Here is a 7,922-nt window from a genome sequence, read left to right as displayed (position 1 = left end):
TTCGCTTCTGTGCGAGGGCTTTCTCTAGGTGCGGCGAGTGGGGTCCACTCTTCATCGCAGTGCGCGGGCCTCTCACCATTGCGGCCTCTCCCGCTGCGGAGCACAGGCTCCAGTTGCGCAGGTTCAGCAGCTGTGGCTCACGGGCCCAGTTGCTCCGCGGCATGTGGGATCCTCCCAGACCAGGGCTCGAACCCGTGTCCCCTGCATTGGCAGGCAGATTCTCAACCACTGCGCCACCAGGGAAGCCCTCTCCCTTTTTTCTTAATGAATCTGGCTAAAGGTTTATCGATTTTCTATATCTTCTCAAAGAAAGAGCTTTTAGTTTCATTGATCTTTGCTATTGTTTTCTTCATCTCTATTTCATGTATTTCTGCTCTGATCTTTATGATTTCTTTCCTTCTACTAAGTTTGGGTTTTGTTTGTTCTTCTTTCTCTAGTTGCTTTAGGTGTAAGATTAGGTTGTTTATTTGGGATTTTTCTTGTTTCTTGAGGTAAGATTATATTGCTATAAACTTCTCTCTTAGAACTGCTTTTACTGCATCCCATAGGTTTTGGTCGTCATGTTTTTGTTGTCATCTTTTTCTAGGTATTTTTTCTTATTTCCTCTTTGATTTCTTCAGTGATCCATTGGTGATTTAGTAGTCTATTGTTTAACCTCCATGTGCTTGTGTTTTTTTACAGTTTTTTCCCCTGTGATTGACTTCTAATCTCATAGTATTTTGGTTGGAAAAGACGCTTGATATGATTTCAATTTTCTTAAATTTACCAAGGCTTGATTTGTGACCCAAGATGTGCTCTATCCTGGAGAATGTTCTGTGTGCACCTGAAAAGAAAGTGTATTCTGCTGCTTTCAGATTTAATGTCTTATAAATATCAATTAAGTCTATCTGGTCTAATGTGTCATTTAAGGCTTGTGTTTCCTTATTAATTTTCTGTCTGGATGATCTATCCATTGGTGAAAGTGGAGTGTTAAAGTCCCCCACTATTATTGTGTTACTGTCAATTTCCCCTTTTATGGCTGTTAGCATTTGCCTTATGTATTGAGGTGCTCTTATGTTGGGTGCATAAATATTTACAATTATTATATCTTCTTCTTGGATTGATCCCTTGATCATTATGCAGTGTCCTTCCTTGTCTCTTGTAACAGTCTTTATTTTAAAGTCTATTGTATCTGATATGAGTATTGTTACTCCAGCTGTCTTTTGATTTCCATCTGCATGGAATATTTTTTTGCATCGCCTTACTTCCAGTCTGTATGCCTCCCTAGGTCTGAAGCTGGTCTCTTGTAGATAACGTTTATATGGATCTTCTTTTTGTATCCATTCAGCCAGTCTATGTATTTTGATTGGAGCATTTAATCCATTACATTTAAGGTAATTATCAGTATGTATGTTCCTGTTGCCATTTTCTTAATTGTTTTAGGTTTGTTTTTGTAGGTCTTTTTTCTTCCTTTCCTCTCTCGTTTTCTTTTTTGTTTCTTGCCTAGAGAAATTCCTGTAGCATTTATTGTAAAGCTGGTTTGGTGGTGCTGAATTCTCTTAGCTTTTGCTTATCTGTAAAGCTTTTGATTTCTCCACTGAATCGGAATGAGAGCCTTCCTGGGTAAAGCATTCTTGGTTGCAGATTTTTTTCCTTTCATCACTTTAAATATATCCTGCTACTCCCTTCTGGCCTGCAGAGTGTCTGCTGAGAAATCAGCTGATTACCTTATGTGGATTCCCTTGTACATTATTTGTTGCTTTCCCCTAGTTGCTTTTAATATTTTTTCTTTGTATTTAGTTTTTGGTAGTTTGAATAATATGTGTCTTGTCATGTTCCTCCTTGAGCTTATCCTGTATGGGACTTTCTTTTCTTCCTGAACTTGGGTGACTATTTCCTTTCTCATGTTAAGGAAGTTTTCAACTATAATGTCTTCAAATATTTTCTCAGGCCCTTTCTCTTTTTCTTCTTTTTCTGAGACTCCTATAATTTGAATGTTGGTGTGTTTAATGTTCTCCCAGAGGTCTCTGAGACTTTCCTCAATTGTTTTCATTCTTTTTTCTTTATGCTGTTCCATGGCAGAGATTTCCACCATCCTGTTCCAGGTCACTTATCCATTCTTCTCCCTCAGTTATTCTGCTATTGATTCCTTCTAGTGTATTTTTCACTTAATTTATTACCTTATTCATCTCTGCTTGTTTGTTCTTTAGTTCTTCTATGTCTTTATTAAACTTTTCTTGATCTTCTTGATCTGTGTCTCTATTCTGTTTCTGAGATCTTGGATTACCTTTACTTTCATTACTCTGAATTCTTTTTCAGATAGATTGCTTATCTCCTCTTCATTTAGTTGTTCCTGTAGTTTTTTATCTTGCTCCTTTGTCTACAACATATTTCTCTGTTGTCTCATTTTGTCTCACTTACTGTGTTTGTCGTCTCCTTTCCACAGGCTGCAGGATCGTAGTTCCTCTTGCTTCTGTTGTCTGCCCCCTGTTGGTTGAGACTGGTCAAAAGGCTTGTGCCTTTATCTCCTTGATAAGGCGTTTGATTGCTGTGGTGATGATCAGATCCTGCCCTAGATATTGAGCAGGACTTCCCCTTTGTTTGTAGTTGTCACTGCCTTGTCAGGGGTGGGATCTTCTACCCAGCTGTTGGAGTAGAGGCCTCCAGATCTGTTTCTTAGCTGTGCTTCTGAGCTGTAGTGCAAGGTAGGTGGGATTGGAGCACTCCCACTGGGAGAGAAGCCACTGAGTATTCCTCTGGAGCAGTTCACCTGTGAACGTGCTCTGTTGTGTCCCCTTTCACCTGCTGTGTGTGCTCACAAAGTATACTATTGTTGGCACTGCTCTCAGTCCTGCCTTAACTGTGGGTATGCTGGCAATTGGTCCTGGTGACTCTCAGGCATTGTTTTCACCTGGTCACTGGAACAGTCCACTGAGGTCAGGTCCCAGGACTGTAGTAGTTGTGCACCTGGACCCACTGTGGGATCTATGGAGGCAGCTCAAACTCTGGTCTGACCCAACCTCCATGTGCACATGCCCACAGAGCCCAGAACTGCTAACAGACCCATCCTAGCTGCAAAAGCACTTGTTGTCCTTCCAGATGTTTCACAGGTGCTGAATTTGGGAAACCATCAATGAAGGTGTAACTCCACAGTGTGCACAGCTGCAAGGAGAGATTTCAGCTCTTCTTCCTTAGTCACACAGCCCCTGGGGCTTAGCTGTCATTTCAGCCCCTCCTCTGGGCAGATTTCCTAGTACAGGGAGCTATCTGTGGCCTCCCAGGACAGTGAGGCAGGTCCCAGCACCCACTGGTGGATTTCCTAGTAGTGCGAGGTTTCTGCATGCTTCTTGGATGGTGGGGCAGCTCCTGGCACCCACTGACCGATTTCCTGGTGGGCACAGTAATCCGCACCCTCCTGGGACAGTGGGGCAGGTCCTGGGGCCCACTGGTGAAATTCCTAGTGTCTGGATCTGTCCACAGCCTTCCAGGTCAGCGGGGGTAGGTTCTGTGACCTGCTGGTGGAATTCCTAGTTTTGTGAATTTTCTGCGCCTTTCTGGGTCAGGAGGGGTGGGGCCTGGCATCTGCTCACGGGTCTGGAAGAAGTGGCCTGTGCCTGTCTCTGGAGCTCAAGATGGCGGCAGCAATTTGCACCTTCCCCCCGAGCTCCTGTAGGAGGTGTCCTGTTGCCCAGGAGTGCTCACAGCATTAGAAATTCTTTTGGTGGTCCTGCCTCTCTCCTCGTGCACTTCCCAAGAATGGTGCCTTGCCTCTCTGGTGGGCCCAGGCTGCTTCCTAGTACACCCCCAGTTGCCGTAGCCCAACCTCTTCAGGCTCTTCCTGTACCTAACCATGGTCCTCTCTCTGGGACTGAGCTTCAGAGTCTGAGTTTCAGCACCCGACCCCCACTCTGCTGGGGAGCACAGAGTGGTGGTGCCGAACCTCTGTGCAGGTTACTCTCTGTTTTGCCTTCCACAAACCAGTTGCTGCCCTTTCAGCCCTTTTAGGCTCTGAAACCCCACACCCCCGTGTCCAGTCTATCTTCTCTGCTGGTGAGGAGCCTTCTCAAGGTGTGGGAATCTTTCCTCCTTCACAGCTCCCTCCCTGGGGCTCGGGTCCCATCCTGATTCTTTCTTTTTCTTTTTCCTTTTGCCCTACCCAGTTACATGGAGGTTTTCTTGTCTTTTTGGACATCTGTGGTCTTATGTTGGAATGCAGTAGCTGTTCTGTGTGAATCATTCCACCTGTAGATGTATTTTCAATGCTTCTGTGGAGGGAGGTGAACCTTGTTTCCTTCTCCTCTGCCATCTTGATCCCTTCCCTGCTATTGTGATTTTGATAGGGATTTCACTGAATCTGTAGATCAAGTACTTTGAGTAGTATGGACATTTTAACAATCCATGAGCATGGAATATGCTTGCATTTATTTGTGTCTTCTTTATTTTATCACTAATTTATAATTTTTAGTGTACAAGTGTTTCACCTCCTTAGTTAAGTTTATTCCTAGGTATTTTATTTTTGTAATGCTATTTTAATTAGCTTTCTTAATTTCTTTTCCACATAGTCCATTGTTAGTGTATAGAAACACAACTGATTTTTATATGTTGATTTTGTATTCTGCATCTTTACTGAATTTGTTTATTTGTTCTAACAGGTTTTTTGTGTGTGCTGTGTCTGTAGAATCTAGTAATCCCACCTCTGGGTATTTATCCAAAAGAATTGAAATCATGATCTCAAAGAGGTATTTGCACTATTGTGTTCACTGCAGCATTATTCACAATAGCTAAAATGTGGAAACAACATAAATGTCCATTGATGGATGAATGAATAAAGGTAATGTGGTATATACATACAATGGAATATTATTCAGCTTTAAAAAGAAGGAAATCCTGCTATATGTAACAACATGGGGAACCTAGAAGACATTATGCTAAGTGAAAGAAGTCAGTCATTGAAGAACAAACACTATATGAGTCCACATAAATGAGGCATTGAAAATATAGTCAAACTCATAAAAGGAGAGAGTAGAATGGTGGGGGAAGGGAAAATGGGGAGTTGCTATTCAATTCCTATAAAGTTTCAGTTATACAAGATGAGTAAGTTTAGAGATCATGCCTATAGTTACCGATACTATATTGTCCACTTAAAAATTTGTCAAAAGAACATGTTAAGTGTTCTTACTACAGTTAAAAAAAGCAGGGCAGAAAAAAATGAATTTGAATTTTATCCACCAAATAATGGGGATCAGTTGAAAGATTTTAACAGTGGATGAGGTGATAGAAATTGCATTTTATATGCTAAAAAATCCAACTGAGTACATTTTTTCCCCCTTACTCACTCCCCCATGAGTAAATTTTAAAGATCTTATTGGTTTTATTCAGTGATTTGTGAATCAGACAGCCTCCAATCTAGGAGACAGAAAAGAGCTCTGAAGAGCTGTACAAAGCAAAATATTTTGTAGGCAGAAGAAAACAGTAACAAGGAAGTTACACTAGGCATTTGCTGGTGGGCTAAAGCAGAGTTATGTCCCTTATATGGAGCAAAGGGGAGTCTTGGAGCTGGTCAGGTAACTTGCGCTGAGCAGGCAATGCTGATTGGTTGCTCTAGGACTTTCTTTTCTGGGAGAGTCAAATATAGAAACTTAGTTAAGTTTTGGTTTGCTGATGTGGGGCTTAGCCTGAGTGACTCCCATCTTGAGCCTAATCTGGTTACTTTTAACACTATCTTAGCAGAGTATGGGGTATGTATTGGAGTGGGGCAAGGCTAGAAGCAAAGGTCCATTTAAGAGGGAGTTTCAGTGCTCCTCATTAAAGCAAAAAATGGAGCAGATGTGGCAGGGATGAAGATAGATGGACTCTTGGAAGAATTTTTATTGTATTCTTGATGGGAGAATTCAAGATCCCTCTCAGGTCTGAGCTATAGGGTGAATGCCAGTACTATTAAATATGACAGTAAATATGACCAAGAGGAAAGAATTGTAAGGGAAGAGTTTTAAATTTGTTAAGTGCAAGAAGAAAAGCTCAGTCAAAAGTTGAAAGTTCTCTGGGCCAGGTCTGGGTATCTTACTTTAGGCCGTTATACATGGCTGAGGTTGATTAGTTATTTAGTGATAAGATCTGACAAATCTGGTTATTTGAAACTGAATTGTCATTAGTTGGAGCCTAATATAAAATGTTTAACTTTGAAGGTATGGTTTCTAGCCATTTCTTGTGTGAAAATTTATTGACAGGGTCTAAAAAAATTATGGATCCTGCTGGAATAAAATTATGCTTTTGGTAGGTATGCATTAATAAAATACATATTGATAAAATGCCACCCTGAATTTTTATTTATCAAAACAGAATCTCATGCATTTAAAATAGAATATTCAATAGAAATACTGCATTTGTGTGTACAATGCATTATTTGTTCAATCAACAGACAACATTTGGTGTGCATATGGTGTTACAGACCCTTGAAATTAATCCAAGGACTCAAGAGGCCTGCAGCCTACCATGTGGTGCTGGATTTTTTTCTTTTAACATCTTTATTGGAGTATAATTGCTTTACAATGGTGTGTTAGTTTCTGCTTTATAACAAAGTGAATCAATTATACATATACATATGTTCCCATATCTCTTCCCTCTTGCATCTCCCTCCCTCCTGCCCTGCCTATCCCACACCTCTAGGTGGTCACAAAGCACAGAGCTGATCTCCCTGTGCTATGCGGTTGCTTCCCACAAGCTATTTTAGTTTTTTTTTTTTTTTTTTTTTTTAATTTTATTTATTTATTTATTTTTGGCTGTGTTGGGTCTTCGTTTCTGTGCAAGGGCTTTCTCCAGTTGTGGCATGCGGGGGCCACTCTTCATCGCGGTGCGCAGGCCTCTCACTATCGTGGCCTCTCTTGTTGCGGAGCACAGGCTCTAGACGCGCAGGCTCAGTAGTTGTGGCTCACGGGCCTAGTTGCTCTGTGGCATGTGGGATCTTCCCAGACCAGGGCTCAAACCCATGTCCCCTGCATTAGCAGGCAGATTCTCAACCACTGCGCCACCAGGGAAGCCCTATTTTACTTTTGGTAGTGTATATATGTCCATGCCACTCTCTCTCTTTGTCACATCTTACGCTTCCCCTTCCCCATATCCTCAAGTCCATTCTCTAGTAGGTCTGTGTCTTTATTCCTGTCTTGCCACTAGGTTCTTCATGACCTTTATTTTTTTTCCCTTAGATTCCATATATATATGTGTTAGTATACTGTATTTGTTTTTATCTTTCTGACTTACTTCACTCTGTATGACAGACCCTAACTCCATCTGCCTCACTACAAATAACTTCATTTAGTTTCTTTTTATGGCTGAGTAATATTCCATTGTATATATGTGCCACATCTTCTCTATCCATTCATCCAATGATGGACACTTAGGTTGCTTCCATGTCCTGGCTATTGTAAATAGAGCTGCAATGAACATTTTGGTACATGACTCTTTTTGAATTATGGTTTTCTCAGGGTAGATGCCCAGTAGTGGGATTGCTGGGTCATATGATAGTTCTATTTTTAGTTTTTTAAGGAACCTCCATACTGTTCTCCATAGTGACTGTATCAATTTACATTCCCACCAACAGTGCAAGAGTGTTCCCTTTTCTCCACACCCTCTCCAGCATTTATTGTTTCTAGATTTTTTGATGATGGCCATTCTGACCAGTGTGAGATGATATCTCATTGTAGTTTCGATTTGCATTTCTCTAATGATTAATGATGTTGAGCACTCTTTCATGTGTTTGTTGTCAATCTGTATATCTTCTTTGGAGAAATGTCTACTTAGGTCTTCTGCCCATTTTTGGATTGGGTTGTTTGTTTCTTGTTATTGACCTGCATGAGCTGCTTGTAAATCTTGGAGATTAATCCTTTATCAGTTGCTTCATTTGCAAATATTTTGTCCCATTCTGAGGGTTGTCTTTTGGTCTTGTT

The 7,922-nt window shown here is 41.1% G+C and overlaps 1 long non-coding RNA gene across 1 annotated transcript in view; it reads left to right on the top strand.

Moving 5' to 3' along the window:
• Positions 1-461: 461 nt before the first annotated feature.
• The window catches only part of LOC309661688, a 461,825-nt gene continuing 454,364 nt past the window's right edge, over positions 462-7,922 (top strand). Inside the window, exon 1 of the long non-coding RNA XR_014264162.1 lies at positions 462-586. This is a non-coding gene — a long non-coding RNA (uncharacterized lncRNA). The remainder of the gene's footprint in view (positions 587-7,922) is intronic.

The sequence above is a fragment of the Balaenoptera physalus genome (assembly GCF_965194825.1).
Source record: "Balaenoptera physalus genome assembly, chromosome: 5".
In the NCBI taxonomy this organism is placed as follows: Eukaryota; Metazoa; Chordata; class Mammalia; order Artiodactyla; family Balaenopteridae; genus Balaenoptera; species Balaenoptera physalus.
This window is presented reverse-complemented; position numbering and strand designations above follow the sequence as displayed.